This window comes from Belonocnema kinseyi, chromosome 4 (assembly GCF_010883055.1).
Source record: "Belonocnema kinseyi isolate 2016_QV_RU_SX_M_011 chromosome 4, B_treatae_v1, whole genome shotgun sequence".
NCBI classification, from domain to species: domain Eukaryota; kingdom Metazoa; phylum Arthropoda; class Insecta; order Hymenoptera; family Cynipidae; genus Belonocnema; species Belonocnema kinseyi.
Window position 1 is genome coordinate 92,188,581 of NC_046660.1, and position 17,967 is coordinate 92,206,547.

The window sequence follows — 17,967 nt, forward strand, 5'->3', positions numbered from 1 at the left end:
GACTACGAATATGAACTTAGTTGGAACTAAAGATAATTGACTAATGACAGTTGTCTGGAAATTGACACAGAGAAGTATCTCGTATGTCAAACAGTTGCCAACTGAATACTGATTATGCGTGTGCAACATGCGACGTTAGACTGAAATTGTGTGTTCATGTATGTGCCAGTGACACCTCAACCTATGAAATGATAGGTAAGAAACGAATCACCTGACATCCACTGACCAATAGCGACACCAAACGTGCATCATGCCACAACACTATATTCACAGCAATGCGATTAGATGTCAAATCCGAAACCGAAGCCATTTTGTTAACTGCTTACCCGTATTTCCTTTCATAAATAAACAATTATTTATAATGAGAAGTTCCTATTTTTTATAAGTATTAAAAGATACTAAAGTAATCATTTTTCTCCAGTCATTCCCTACCTTATATATACGGCAATGTGAAACTGCTTCTATCTGCGCGTGCACGAGGATCCAGTGGACGGGTTTGTTTACTATTTTCCAGCCTCTATTTACAAATAGAGATCTCTAGATGTGAGCTGAATAAGTCAATTAGAAAGGCAAATATGCGTTTAAAATGATATCATAGTAAAAGTTACAGTCGGTACATTTTTGAGACACCAATGATCAATAGTAATAGTTTTTCATTGAACTCCTAACCTCGAATCTACTTCCTGAGTTTCATGTGCGAATTTAATTATAATTTTTTGTGTGTGAAAAAACTTTAGGATTTAAATATTTTTAATTTGACGTCAGGGAAACAACAAATTAGAATTTGTAATGAAAACCCTTATTTCAGCAACTTCTTCCAGATTATTTATTCAGCATTGTACAAAGAATGATGTTTCGAATTCAGACCGATTACCTCATTAGAAATATTAAATTCTTGATGTATATATGATAACCACTGCAGGTATTGATGCTATATATATTATACTTTCGCACTTTTTACGAGGTTGAAACCCTAATGGTCCTTCATGTAGAACTCCCGTTCGTTGTAACAAAGGCCTTCCATTTTTGAATCTTTATTCTTACGTAGTAGGCCCAAACTCAAAATTTAGGCATCCCTTAATTGATTTTAATATTGAAATTTGTTTTACTTAATAAATTTCACAGTTTAGGTCATATCTTTAATAAAAGGCAACATATATTACCAATATACTTTCGTAATAAAGGTTAGAACTAATTCAAGTGGGTGAAACTCAAAACGTTTGCGGGACTATGCACTTCAGTCGGTTGACCTTTCAGTCTTCAAATGAAGGACGCACTTTAATTATTATCTTCGTAAATTTACGTCTCGTGAAATATTTCTTTCAATTTCAGTTTTAGCCTTCTTAGTCGTAATGTCGTTCGCAGAAAACGTCACGTTTATGTGTGGAGGAGGATGAACGAGAAGAAGGATCATGACGAGTTTATGAGTTGTTAAGCGTAGTTGTTTCGTGCGTCGAGTATTCCCCATGGTTCTCGATAAAACCTAAACGAGGCGTTGACTTCCATGGCTGTGCCACTGAAGATAAACCATCCGTCGACCCGACGCTAAGGTATTTTCTTCACATCATCTCCCTATTTTCCATCGAATCCCCCGCTTCACGTATCATGTCGAAGAGTTTGTTCCGGGTAGCTGATATCCATGATTTTACCTTCATGCTTCACTGCATACAAAGTCGACTTGGACCGTCCAGTAAAATTTCTTAAAATTCTAATTTTGTGCCCAACGGGATTTTCTAGAGCGTGGCTTATCTCGTTTGGAAAAACTATTATTTCGTTAGTAATATTAACTGAAATTAAATACCTCCTAAACGTTCATTCATTATTTTATGCTGGGTTAGAGTTAATGAAATTGATATGATAAGAACAACAAATGCAAAATTTCTGGTACAAAGCAAAGTAAAGAATTACTTTCTAGCTAGAAGAAAGAAAGATTAACGAAATCAAAGGATGAAAATGACCATCTTTTCATCAATTTATAACCAAAATTTGCATGGTTTCCCCTAAGAAGACACCTCGAGCAGATATCCGGAAAGCATCAGGAACCGCGAGTCTGAATTTGGCATCGAGACTCGACATCTGCAGGATGTCTGTTGAAAGAATGGGTAACCGGTAATTGTAGGTTGGCAAGGATTCAATGTAGGTAAATACGCGATCCGCAAGGCCCGATGACACCGGCTTGCATGTAGACACAGGGGCCATGTGCTACGACTTCCTCGAGTCTCGTTTCATTCTCTTCCGGCTACGACCCTTCTCCGTTTTCTCTCTTTGGATATTGGTAAAGGGCCAAGAAATCTCAATCTGATCCAGCAGCCGACTCTTAAGTCCGAATCAGATGGACCGAAATCAAGCCAAGCTGGGTCCATCCAGAAGCGTCCTACTTAATACTTCCTGCACCTTTCTTCAAAGGATTCATCAGTCTACTGCAGGCTGTCAGTTCCTCTTCTCTCGAGCACTCTTCAAGCTTGGATCTCAGCTTGAGATATCTGGTGAATCGTACCCACCGGGTAATTACCGTCGTTTTCACGATCTGGGCGCCCAATGAAATTCGTGAAGCGAGTAGAAGGTTGGATAAACTAAATACTCCTAGCAGTTCACGAAATTGCATTGCCGGTTTTAACGAGTTTCTTCCGACTTATAGAGGATAGTGAGAAAATTGAGAGAAATGTTTTTATCTTCAACAGCCAGACATTTATTCAAATATTTTTTGCTTACAGAAATAAAAAATGTGAATGAAACCTAACATATATTCTACAACAAGTACCTTTATATTAGTGATGGGACAACCGCATCGAAAAACATCCAAACATCGATGTATCGCTTTCGATATCGATGTTTTTGACATCGATGTTTCAACTTTAATGTTTTCGATGCATCAACATTTCTTCTTCGATGTTTGATATCGATATTTTGGTTTGATCGCTTATTGGTCAACAAAAGTTTAATCATGTAAAACTTGTGCTTTAATTGGTCCATACTATTAGCATCGGTTGAATCTCGTACCTATCGAGACCATTTAACCAATTTGAAGTAACCTTCAAAAAATTAAATATCTACACCGTACATTTAAAGAATCAATTGCCATTGATTTTCGCAAATCCAGTGCAGAAATGTCCATTTTACATTTTCATCATAATGAGAAGGTATCAGTTTTCTGTGAAAACTGACTATCGTGGATTTATTTAATTCTCCACGTTACGAGACCCCCTTAATAAAAAAAAAAGGATTTGCGATGGTGTGTATCTGTCTTTGCTGTCGTCTGTATACCGGATAACTTTTCAAATACTAATTGGATTAAACTGCGATTCGGCAAACAGTTTCAGATCCCAAAAAGAAAGATCAAACTCGTTAACAAGCTATTTTACGACTTTTTTCATAGAAATAAAATTAGGAGAGTTATATTATGCTACCTTGATCAGAAAATTCCCGGAATTTATTTTTAAAATTAAAAATATAAGTTTATTCTTGAATATTGATGTGGTCCCCTTCAAAGTAATTCCCATCGACTGCCACGCACTTATGCCAGCGCTTGATCCAGCTCTGAAAACATTTTTGATACTCAATTTTCGGTATGCCCATCAGTGCCGTTTTCGATTTTTGTATTATCTCCGATCGGCTGCTAAAACGCGTTCCGCGTAGTGGTTTTTCAGTCGATCGAACAAAAAAAGTCACGGGGAGCTAAATCTGGCAAATTTGATGGCTGCGGAATTGTATTAGTTGAGTTTTCGGTGAGAAACTCACGGATAATGATGGCATTGTGCGACGGTACATTGTCATGGTGCATTGGAAAAATCGAAATTCGCAAAAAAATAGATGCACTCAAAATTGCGTTACATTTACAAATGTCAAGCTAGAAAGCTGAAATTCGCAGGGAATATTTTTAAAAGGTGTAACATTTTAAGCCAAACAATGCACTAGAGGAAAAACTAAAGAAAAGAAAAGCTTTGATTTTTTAAAGCCGTACACGATTATTATGGAGTAATAGTAAGGAAACCAAACGATAATGCACGTGCGAATGATAAATGTCCCTCGAATTTTCGGACACAGTTCGGGGGAGTGCATACACTGCATTGTAAAGTATAGCTTCGTTTTGAGTGGAATATCTGCGAGAGCTAAGAGTGTTTTGTTGTAAAATGGGAAATTGTGTTTTTGGGAATTTGATGTGGACTTTATTTGCAAAAACAGAGAAAAAGAAAACGTTATGGAGAATACAGTAAGTAAAGAAATATCATTTCAGATATTCAGTCTCAGATATTCCATTCTAAACGAGGCGAAACTTTACAGTTCAGCATATGTCCTCCCCCGCACTATGTCTGAAAAAATGGTGACCAAATTTCTGACACATGGTTTGGTCTCCTTACTATTACTCCATGACGATTAATAATGCAACTTTTCGCATTTTTTGGGATTATCGAAAATTAAAATTTCGTTCGCATAAGAAATAATTAAAAATTCCCCAACACAAGCTGCAAATTTGTTAATAATAATTTTTCGATGAGATGCGTATTTTTTGTTTTATGCGTAAAACGCAAAATTTGAAAAAAGTCGGACAACCGCCACAATATGAAAAAAATTAATAGACAAAAGTTGCTCTACCAAGAAATGAGTGCAAACTCATCCAAATTTGTCGGCAATGAATTTTTGATAAAACGAGTAGTTTTTGTTTTAACCGTAAAAATAACATTCAAAATAAGAAATTCAATTTTTTTTTCAACAAAAAAAGTTACTAAAAAGTAGGATGCGTATATTTTTAGTTTGAATCATAAAATTTTTTTAATAAACAATCAAATTTATAGAAAAACGGGGATGGTTGTTTGTTTTTAAGAGTTAGTTGCAAGAAAATTCTGTAAAAAGAAAATGGAAGCGTAAGAAAGTCATGTTTTTAACGCCAACAGGCCGAAAGATTAACATTTATCTACAAGTTGCAATACAATGTATAATAAAAAATCTTTTTTTATCAGGATGCTCACTTTTTTAATTATAAAAACAAGCCAATGAAAATGCGTATGTTTTAATGCCAATGAATATTATGAATTGTAATAATATTTTATTGAAATTTTACTTTTTTCAGGGTAGTTAAGAATAAAAATTAGTGCAATATAAGAAACAAATATTTAAGTAAGCATTGATAATAAAATTTGTTCTTCCTTGTTCAAAATCTGAATAAGTAGCCTTAGACCGAGATACAGAAATAAATATAATATACATTTGATAAAAAGGAGTTAAACATAATGCAGAAAAGTTCGCATTTTCGACAAAAACGAGTGCGAAGCACGAGATATATGATGAGAATGTGTTCGTTGAAGCCAAATGAGCTTTAGCAAAAGAGAATTCACAATGGCCAAATGTCATCAGTCGATGTTTTGACTTTTAATTTTAAAAGGCCTACGTAAAAATGTGGAGGAAATACAAAGACCGAGCGCGTATGTTATATTATATACATAATCAAACGCAAAATAGAAAAGACTATACTTTTTATTTAATTGATATCATTATTTAATCAGTATTATTTCCAGTTGATTCAAATAATTTCAATAAAATAAAAGTATCATGAATTGTATTTCAATTATAAGGTAACCTAAGTGATTATAAGATTTGTGAATAAAACATCGACATTCTATAAACATCAAAACATCGATGGTTTTCTTTCGATTTATCGATGACATCGATGTCGATCATTTTTGACATCGATGTTCGGTAACATCGATCTTCCACTGTCGATGTCCTAGCACTACTTTCTATCACCCAACTAATCGAATTAGTAATTGGATTTCATTTCGGTTCTCTGTCTGACTAAACTAAGAACATTCTCCTGATTTTCTCAGCAATTCAAATACATCTCTGAAACTTCGACATGCCCAGTCCAAGATTCTGAGAGCAAAAGTACTTTTCTGAAAAGGCAAGGTAGAAAGTATTAAATAAATCAATCGGAAGGGTCGGAACGTAATCTTGGTTGGACACATGGGACTGCGGAAAAGGGGTGGGAGAGACGGGGGTTTAGCGCTATCGTATGCAATTTATAAGCCCTCGTCGCATCTCCCATCGTTGCTACCGTCACCACCACTACTATCGCTTCCACTGTCCTGGTGGATGGGAGTATATAGCTGCGGCCGGATCTGCCGCCCCATTTCGCGGTCCAGTGACGCCCAGGAATTCGCCAATTGGATTTTCTCTGCCTGCCCTCCACTCTTGGAGGACCGAGTTTTCCGTTAGATGGTGCAGAAGGTGTCTGCATGGGTTATCATACCAGAGGCGAGACGACGAGCCTGAAATCTCCTGTCGACCCTCGGTGACACTTTCGACTTTTTCTTCCCTACATGACATAAATTATTGTCGATCGTGTTACTGCTGATCTGGGGTTTTAAAAAGGAAAACTCCTCAGTACCCAATTGTTATAAAGTTTATAATATTATGAAGTTTACACAATTACAATATTTAACATAACTGGAGGAAATTTTATCGAGACATAAAAAAAATGTGACCGGGTAAGAAGAACTGATTTTGAGGATTATAACCAAGGTTTCTTATTTTTGTCCTAGAAGCGATGACCTATTCAGAAATTGAGATAGATTACAAAACGTACCTCGAGATTGTTTCTTAAGATATTAAAAGCAACTAAATAAAGCATTTTATTAAATTTTTGCGACAATTTGAAAAAAAATTTAATGTATGACCTACTGTACTAAATTCAGCTTTGAAATAAGTATTTTATTACGATATTTACAACAAAATTTCTAATCAACGTAAACAGTGGCTAGAACCTACAATAGTTAAATTTCTGACAATAACCTTTGAGTTTATTAATTGATAAGTTTATTTAATAACTTCTACGCTACTGCACAGTGGTTAGTTATCGAAATTTAGTGTTCTTAATTATCTGTTAACATTAGGATGGTCTAAAAATACACTGCAAAATTTTTTCACTCTAACGGGCAAGACACCCCTCACCCCCCTCCCCAAGTTTCCATTTCCGGAGAAAGAAAATCCGTAATTTTTTATTTTTCGAAATTCGCATATTAAGACGTGCCACCGCGCACTTCAAAATCACATTTAATATACATGGAAAAATTTTAAATTATCGAAAAATGATAATTTAACTTTTTAAACAATTTGAAATTGTTTGAAAAACGTAAAATTCTGAAAAATTATTTATTTCCCAAAAATTAAAAAAATAATCGTATTTTCTGATTGAAATGCAATACTTTGTCATTGTTCGGAGTAACAAATTTTTCTTAGAACATTATGTAATTATTTAAAAAATTAATTATTGTTTATGTTCAAAAATTTTTAAAGTTGTGCCAAAGATATCCACTTTTTCAAAATTGGTATCCTATGCTACTTTTTGTAGAATAATTACATAATTTTAATACATTTCTTCTGGTGTTTAACAAATTTATATTTGTTTAAACAATTTTTATTTGCTTAAGCACTTGTTTTTCGATAACTGAAACATTGAAATAAAATAAAAGATATATAATTAATTACGATTGTAATATTATTGTTTGAAAATTAACTATTTAAACAAATTATATTTGTTTACACAATTAAAAAGTGGTAAATGTATTTTTTCTATACACTACACAGTCAGAAACCTAATTTTATGTGTTCTATTTTATTTCATTGTTTTAGTTATCGAAAAAACTGCTTGAGCAAATATAAATTGTTTAGAAAAATAGAAATTTATTAAGCATTAAAAGAAATGTATCAAAATTATGCAATTATTCAACAAAACGTAGCATATGATACTAATTTAAAAAGAAACTAGTTTTGAAAATACGATTATTTTTTTACATTCTTTGGAAATAAATAATTGTTTAAAATGTCATGATAAATATTCAAATTGTCCATTAGTAAATATTTGCATGAAAAAGACGACGGAAATTACTCAAATGTAACAATGAAATTTAGTAGTATGGTTTGATTTCGTAGGCGCTCCTCTTAAATCCCTAAAAAACTTGGCTCGTTTCGATGAAACTGTGGAACCTGAATTCAATTTTTTGAAAATTCAAAATGTCCCCATGTTAATTAAATGGGATTTTGAATTGCCCGGTGGGGCCACATGAAGGTTAATGTTCATTTTGATAACGTTAGACGTAAAACAATACAATAGACAGAGATTTGTTCGATACCAAAGATAATACGTTAAATTCTAGGGTACGGAAAAAGGGAAGGTTTTTATTAGAGACACTGTGATAGAGCTTTTTTTATTACTCTATAGCAACCTTGTAACATTAGAAAAAACAGCAAATATGTAACCCCCGATAACATCAGGGCCAGGGAGGTGGTTAACGTAAGCGAACTCACCGCCCCGAGGCGAACTTTTTTACAACCTTGGTGTCCTTCATGCAAGGGTAAAATAAGACGCAGTATGTGTGTCCGCGTGTAGAAACTTGCATATGAATCGACCAAAAATAAAGGGAAATAAAATGGTCGAGACTATAGGAAAATAAATGTAATCTTATGGATGTAACTGTGGAAGGTAATTGGGCGTTATTACTTGCCATGCATTACCTACGCATACAAACACATGTACATCCACCACTGTATTCACGGAGCTGTTTAGTCCTTGTCAATAACATGTGTGCAAAGAAGGTCATCATTATTGTAAATGATCGCAATCATTTTGGAAATTTCATGCTCAAAGCTATTTGACAAATGGATATAGAGATCTGCGCGATAGCCTGATTTATGAACTATGGACTTGTAGAAGAAAATCAAGCATAAAACTGTTCAAAATTAAATTAAATTACGTTGATGCAAAATACATTACCTTAAACTGGGAATTTCTTGGCTCATTTATAGACGTGGTGCACTGAAGAGAAAACGAAAGCGCAGCCAAGCGGTTGCAACTGTTCGCGGTAACACTAGAGGGTGAAAAAAAGAACGCAGGCAGTATGAGTTAAAGAAACTAAAAGGAACTTTTCAAGAGTTCACTCAGCAGAGCATGTTGACGAGGCTGTAATAAGTGCTATGTTGTGTTATGTTGATGTATAGTCCCATATCAATCATAATATTTAAGTTATAAAATCTAATACAAACTGTTATAAAAGTGCTATAAATTTTTCTCTCCTTTTCAGGAAAGCTCGTTAATACTTATTTTGTGTCGCAAACACTTTTTTGCTTATATACCATTGCTTTGGTGCAGCCAACCGATTCACCGCAAATCCCAAGCCAAATCTATATACTTTGTCTCAATGAAAGCGGATAAGGTCCCTTGATATTTCGATTTTCATCGGATACGTATACCGAATATAAACATTGAAAATAATAAAGATGTAGTCAATTTAATATTGATCATTTTTCATTAAATTATAGAATTAGGAAATTTTGTCTCAATATTTAAATTTAATTATTATCAGTCGCGAAAATTTTCCCGCGAGATGTAGAAGCTTCGCCGAAAGAGAATTTCGGTTTTAGCCCTAACTCTTACTACCCTCTACGTATTAGTGGATGCAGATTAATTAATTTCCTGCGATTTCAAAACTGATGGCCCCTGCAGTTAGTGTACCTTATAATTCTGAATACCGCATGCCCCGAATGTGAAGTTAGGTTTATGTAGTCGCATGCAGACGCATACTCGTGTGAGGAAGCAGACTCAATGCATTGAACGTTCCATAATTATCGAGAGTACTCAATAGCTTGGCCGAATTGCAGATCGATAATAGACATTGTTAACGGTACCACCGCAGCAACATGAACAAAAAGTAAAGTCGTTAAGTTACCAATTCAGAAAATTGAGTTTGTACTCGATATAAGCAACTTTCTGGAGAATCACAAAGGAACCTAAATCCTGGGTTTCACTATTTTACCCAACAAGAGATGTAGTTAATGAAAACGTAATAGACTACAAAGACTGATCAGGTCTATATGCAGGTAATATCTCAAGAAATCTCCATCAATACCTAGATTTAATTTCTCATTGTCTTTTTCGAAAAAATGGCTTAATCACAAACCTAATTGATAGATGATTTTTAACTAAATGAAAATTTTGATTTTGTTAAAGAAACGTTCCAATTTAATTATTATCCTTTGCCGCTTATTAATAGGAGTTTATGGAATGAAAAGCTGTTTTAACAAAACCAAGAAACAAAAGTGATTGAATAATCTGAATAAAAATGATAAAGTCTTAACTCTTCCACACAATAAAGGATTATCTGGCAAAATTAGAGGTTCTCCTAAAAAGTTTAATATCAATTTTCATTTTAAAAATAATCATAAATTAGAAAAAAAATTCTCCAATAAAAAAGCAGAGATAAAGAAGATAGCTCTTTTAATGTAGTTTACATGAGCAAGCGTATGGGTTGTAACAAAGTTTACAATGGTTCAAAAAGGTTGTGTAATTGTAATTAAAAAACTTTTCCTTCGCAACATGCGTGAAGGTAAAGTCATCTTTTCTGATTTTTATCAAAAAAATATTAAAATAATTGCGTTAAATACGTCCTTCGTTATTGTTTAAAGTGCGTACAGCGCGAGTGAAAAGACAACTGATGTTCCCTGAGGATTTTTGAGAGATCGAAGGTGCAGAAAACACTTACAAAATATCCTTGGAAAGGATAGCAATCCCTATTGGACCAAAATAATTAGAAGTGGGAAAATGTCGTTTGCGTCATTTACGCCTATTTACGGTCAATCTCTACCTTCAATTCGTCTTGTTTGTACATTTTTACCTAGAAGAGATTATATATCTGTCCCGTTTAGAGGAGCCCCGCAATAAAGGGCTTAAGAGAAAACGTGTTATGGTAGCTATGCCCAAAACTTATAACAATAAATTTTGAAACCCAAATTTCTCTTTTTGAAAATAGCAGTTTTTATGCTAAGGTCGGACCTCATAAACAAATAAAACGTCTAGTAAATTTAAGACAGAAGTTTCGTTACTCCTACTTAATGTTTTGTAAGCAATCTAGTAGATTTGACCGATCCATCGTGTTATTTCAAATAGTTCCCATAACGAGATATCTAGTAGCAAAGTCCCCCACCACTCCTGTACTCCCTTCGTTCCTCCCTCCTATACCCTTTACAATCACTATTCTTCCCTCTAACCTCTAGTCTAGCGGCTAGCTTGCCTGCCCAATATTCGGCGTCGTCAGCTCCAGTTTCTTCCAGCCGCTTGCATTTCCGTGTACCGCGCGTCATTCTGACCGTTTTCAGAGTTGCGAGAAGCGGCGTGTTTCGAGTTTTGTTTCTATTTACGCGTATTAGAATAAGTAACTTCCGTGGCGACACAGTGGATAATCTGATGAACTTGTGGAACCTTTTCTCCTACAAGACTATATTGCAAAGAACGTAAGCTTTGTTTTTCTTCAGTGTCGTTGCCATCTTGTTTTGAAGATGATGCTTCAGGCCGTGCGATTTTTTCGTGAAATATAAACTAATACTTTTGAACAGTGCTTAATAAACGAACTTTACTTTTATTGTATTGGATACATTTTCAAACCTATTCTAAAGATCCTGAAAACTCACTTATTTTTCTTTAAAAAAAAACTATTCAAGCCCTATATATCTGGTAAATATGACCAAAAAACTAGTTAAATTACTTAAAAACTGTCATGTAAGCCTAACTCAACGTTTGGTTCATTTTACTAGACAGCTAATTAGATCTACTAGCCATGGAAATGTTGGCCATACTAGACGTCTGGTAACCTATACCACATGTCTTGTAATTCTAACTAGACAGATTTTAACTCGACTGTCTGGCGCGTTTAACTAGACAGCGTGTTGGTTCATATTTTACTAGACTGTCTAGTACGGCTAACCAGAATCCTTGTTAACCTAACTAGACATTTTTCTCCGTGTAGTTTAGCCCCCGTTTTTTACACAGGAAAAAAATTAAAATTAAAAAATTTATTCCAATTTTCAACTGATCTATATAGCACTAAATAATAATGTTACACGTCTCAGCAACTTTATACCATCCAATGGTTCTACAAAAAAAAGGTGATTTTTCTTAATTTGATTGAAAACACAATATTAGAGTCATGTATATCTTTAGTTATTTTCTACTGGCGTTTAAACTCCGATTGTTTTTACATTTTTTAAATTTTGTTACCATTTTTTAAAGTTTTCTGTTTTGTACTTGGTTTTTAATTTTAGCATGAAGAATGTTTCTAATTTTAGCCTTGAAGAAGACACGAAGCCGTAACAAAAGGTCGGATTGTATGAACACTTTATTTCTGAAATAAAAGTTATATTCTTATATGGAACGAACAAGCAAAAAAAATTTTCCTCTTGAGAAATTATCTGCCTTTTAATGACGTTCAAAGAAAGTTTGATCCTTATAATAATTTTTTAATTTTACAAAGGTTCTCATGAGATGTTTTGTTTTGATTACCTTATATGATCGGATTTATACCGACGGTCCTAAATCAAAAGGATTTGATCATGATCATAAGAAGGTGTTTTGCAATCACTGCAAATTACCATCTATTTCAACTCGCCTTGCCTAATTCAACTCGCCTTGCCTCTCATAAGTACATAATATACATTACTGCCAACCAGCCATCAGTACTGCTAATTTGGCTCCTCGAAGGCATTGCGCATGCGTCGCACCAGAAGGCTCATTGGATCTTGATGGAACTTTTATTTGAAATAATTTTGTATGCAAATTCATTTTTTACAACATATCATAATTAAAAAGTATAACAAAAATATGATGAATTATTTAAAATTTAAATCTATCGAAAAAGGTAATCCTTCATTTGAATTAAAAATCAATTTTTGATTTATAAAGACTAAAATAAAATAATTAATTTACTTTTAATACTAAAAGAGTATTTTGTGATCTAAAAATTCATTTAATTAATTCTATAATGATGATTTATTCAAAAAAGAAAGTTATATACACATTTAATAATTTTAGAAAAGCACGCCATTTACATCAAATGAGACTGCCATGCCGATGCAATGGTTGCGCAGTATTGTTAGGGATCCAAATTGGGAACACTACAAGACACCCTTATTAGAGTGAAAGAAAAGCCTCCTCCTAATGATAAGGAAACCCCAACTTTTTGGATTGTATTAACTGCAGATTTTTTTAACAACTTTCGAGATGTCACGTTTGAACTTACAATTTTAAAACAAGAAAAAAATTATTTTCCGTGATAAAAAAACATTATGGCATATTCATTCATTCACAGTAAAAGAAATTTCAAGAAAAATATATTTAATAATGTTATTCAATACCAAAAACTGTAAGTTGAAAGATTTAACATAATTTTTCCCCATACGAAAACTTTGCATTTTATAATTACATTTGCCCTCTAGAAGGCTTATATCCAACCCTAACCACGTTAAGATACACCAAATCTGCTCTCAAGGAGAAACGAAGATAGAAGAGTTGTTAATAATGCAGCATCTTTGGAGTTGGTAAACCTGATAGAGTGGATATTATATTACAGTAGGGATGGAAAAACCTACATTATTTAGTTACGAGTCAAAGGCCATTATCTCTCAAAGCACATTTTTATAACAGGCTTGTAAGGGTTGCGCCGTATTTTCCGCTTTCAAAAATATGAGGCCATCTTTTACTGATATTTACTCATACTACTTTTTTTCTTTGACAGTGTAACTTGCTAATGGGAAATACATAACCAGACTTACTGACATACAAACATTATTTACCACTTAACCTAAAGAAAAATCTAGCCTTATAAATTCTCCTTCTGCATTAAAAAATTATTTCCATCCTAGAATATCCCCATTTTTCTAATTCTCTTTTTTTCAACTGAATATTTATGAAATGCATACCAGAATCAATTTTCAAGCCTATAAATATTCATGAAATTTGTAAAACAAATTAGCCTCGCTTTTCAAAACTATCAGATATTTCGCTGAGAGGGAAGGTAAATAAGCAACTTCGTCTCTGTTGAAAAGTTCTTACTTTTTTTTTGTAGATTTTACTCGGATTCTTGAACACAGAGGAGAGTTGCTAGCCAGATATTTATAGTTTTTAGATTATGGAATAATCCTGGACTGAAATAGAAAGAATTGTAAGAATGTACTGTTTTTAGAAATATCCTTCTCTCTTCCATTTTTCCTCACACTCCTTTTATTTCTTTCCCTTCATCGGCATTCGAGATTCTGAAGGCGCAACTGTCCTTCCCAAGGATTTCAACAGGAAATTTCCGTTCATAACTAGCAAAAATAGCGCTCAGTTTATGTAAACGTTCGTTTCTTGTACTTTTCGTTTTCGATTTAAGATCATTTTTCCTTTATTTCAATAATCCATACATACAAAATACAGTTTCAAATGATTTTAATTCAAGATTTAAGCGTATGAGTAGTTCAGTTTCAAATTTATAGTTGGATAATTCCAACTTCAAATGCACAACCCTAAGAAATAAATTAGAGACTATCATATACGTATTCTTAACCCAAAGTTCAGAATATTGTAAACTCTTCCAAACTTGAAATATTTGAAATTTAATATATCAAACTTTGTATCTAGTTAAATATGGAAGGCCCTTAATATAAATTGTGTAGAGGTTCCAGACTTGAAAAATGTTCAAACTCTTAAAATACCTCGAATTTCAAGCTTGTTAATTATTAAAGAGGATGGATAACGTTTAATACCTAAAAAAGATCAATAAAAAAATATTCACGTAAACAAAAAAGCCATTAGAGAAATCTAATGGTTTCTATTATCAATGTTGAAAATTTAAGAGAACAATTGAACACTTCAAAACTTTATACAAACTAAGAAAAATATACTAAAAATTGTATAACTGTATACCAGCTCTTTCATTTACATTTTTTTCACTTTACCATCTTTCCACCATAGAATTATACAATTCTGAGCACTTGAGATTTGAATTTTCTCAATTTAAAAAAATCCAAATTTAAAATTGCCAAATTTTAGAATTTACACCTATGACACCTAGTTGTACAAAAAGTTATGTCATAATATATGTAATAAAATTAGGAGCACAACAATTTTTTAATTCAATAATAGTATTAAATCAACGGGTCTCCTCGTTTTAAGACACTGCGAAGCCAAAAATAAAATTTGGCGATAGTGCACAGTAGTTTAAAATTATATTTTGCGGAAAAATTAGTCTACAGGACACAAATTCTTATTTGATTTAGACGTTTTCTTACAATGCAGCACGTAAATAATACACTATATGAGTACTTTAATTCTTATCTGTAAATTTAATAAACAATTAAAATAATGTGTCATACATATTAACACGAGAAAAATTTGTTCTTTAGTATAATTACTAAAATATATTAGTTAAATGTTATAATGTAACAAAAAATAAACGAAATTAAAAATGATTAGTTTTTTAACAAAGTTTTTAAATATATACTCAAATTTAACTTTTGAAAATAGGAAAAAGTTTTTTTTTACAGCTTAAAACAACTTTTTCTTAAAAATAACATTTTTCCACGTGCATTGTGTGTCTGGAGGGGCCACTGGGAAGCCTTTTCAGTTCAAATTTATAAGAATATCTAAATCGAATAGATAATGTGACCTGTAGACTGACTTATCTACAACAATCCAATTCTGAACTACTATGTAGTATCCATCTGTGTGTCTTCATTTTTGTCTGACCGTTCTTCCATACGCAAAGACTATAACTTGAGAAAATGCATGAATCAAATCAGTATTTTACACACTTTTTGGGTCCTAAAAGAAAGAACGGATTAGACAACTAACCTTCAGTAGCGAGCAAATTCTTTTAAATTAGAAATGTTTTATCATTACAGTTCGAAATTTCGAAATTTGTAAAAATACTGACAAAAATGTAAGGATTGAAAACTCCGTTTCAGAGAACATGTATTTTTAGGCAGGTGATAAAGTGTCATTATACATTGTTTAAAAAATCTTCTTAATCAAATTACAATTGGTCAAAAATTCGTTTCATTTGGCATTTTACGTGAACGTGTGAATCAAAGTGTAATATAATATAGATATTTAGATAGAATAATGCGAATGGTTTTTGAAGTGTAAGGTAAAAAATAATGGACCTGCTAGCTTCTAAAAAGATATTTCGCGACGTGGAAAAATTGGTAAAAGAGGTAGTTGTGGTACTCTTTGTCTTCTAGTCGAGCAACTTCTGCTTTGAGACATGTCATACATCACTCTCGAGTATCGCTCAATGCACTGTTACAATTGGCTGGAGGTAAATAAGACAGATGCATGACAAAAGGCTTCGTGTAGGAATCATGACTGCGCCTTCGGGCTCTGCCTGCTCTGTATCTACTAAGATGGTTGGCTCGAAAAGCGGAAGAGTCAAGGCACTGCTACTATATTAAATAAATAGAACTACCGGCCTTACACTGAGATGGGAGAACCTGAGTTAACTGTTTGAACTGGAACTGCACGTATAAGTTTTTTCTCTCGTCGTTTTCCTTCAAGAAACAAGACTAAGGTCTTCAAAGTCGTATAAGTACATTTTTTGAAAAAGATTAAAAAGAAGAAACCTACAAGATTTCTTGCAAAAAAATTGAATTTCGCACTGGAAAGTATTGCTCTGTAAGAAATAATACCGCAACGAAGTACTATAAATGCAATGACTATGGTTGTATATGTTTCTGCTCGTTTTACTAGCGCTTTACTTTCTCATAGAAATCAAATGAATTTGCGTCTGCACAGATGAAGGGTTTTCTCTAATAACAAGAAAAATCAACACTTTTAATATTTCTCAAGCTTATGTTTCTGTTTTACTCGGAAAGTCTTATTTTCAGAAAATCAGAGATACCACCAAGAGATCAATAAAGCTGGTCTGTTATAAGCAACAACTTTTTTAATTATGTGAGTGTTATAATCGAAATTAAAACAAAAAACCTTCATATATAATTAATGTAAGCGTTTTTTTACTTTATAAGTCGCTATTAATTGTTAATGAAATTTCCTCGAAGATTCGTAATAGGTGAATTGACACGTCTCAAAGACGTGAACAATTACGTAAAATATATTTGATATATTTTCTAAACGCAAAAAGCTGCTTGAATTTAGCCGATCTATCTCAAAATCCTATCCAACCTTGACGTAAATTACAGACACAATTCATGCAAATTTCATGACCATTTTTCTTGTACTTTATGAGGTATGATAAACATAAAAAATTATATCGTAATATGTTAAAAAATATATTTAAAAATGAAGATGATTAAAAACCATCGTCTATGAAGAAGCAAAACAATATTTGTTGATTAAATTATTATGTAGAGTTCTGTCACTGAATTTTCCCAACGATATGTAATGAGCATTTTGCTAAAGAATTTTCGTTTTTTCATCAAAATCTTACAGACGAAAAATAATATCTTCACCCTGGGTATTAAATTCTTCTAAAATGTATGGTTTATACGTAGTCATAATTTGATCAGGAGGCTACACCTTTTTTTCAAAGAACCGGCGCTGTCCTACTTTTCTTAACGAGTAGTCTATATAGTCGTCGTAAATCTTAATTTTCCAGTGTACTATATTTTAAAATTTTAGACTGATAAATATGTTTATCACTTATCTCTAGAGAATGATAAGGATAAACATGTAAGTAATATCTCAATCTAATCATAAACCTTAAAGTATACCAATTCAATACAAATTTGTTCTTCAATTATCCGTATTCTGTAGTTTATTTTAATATAAGTATGAAATGGTTAAGTTAAAACTATAGTATGCCAAGTCATACAAGTACGTGTATTATAAGGGCGCAATATCTTGTCAGAAACCGCGAAAAGTTCTCAACTCGTTTCAGCGGGTTAAAGTTTTATTCCCTGATTACGAATTAATAAAGACTAAAAGCCTTAACGCTAGACTATTAAATTCCGCGACAAGGGTGCGAATACGAAAGTTAGACAGTCTGCGGTCGGTACAGTATCGAGGCCAAGTTTAAAGATGAAGAAGGAAATTATTATTTCTGATACTTCATACATACCAGGTGTATACATATGAAACCGGTATTTTTTCAAGAAAAAAACACATTTATTTCAAGAGAATGATAACAAATATTTTATTCAAAGTATGCG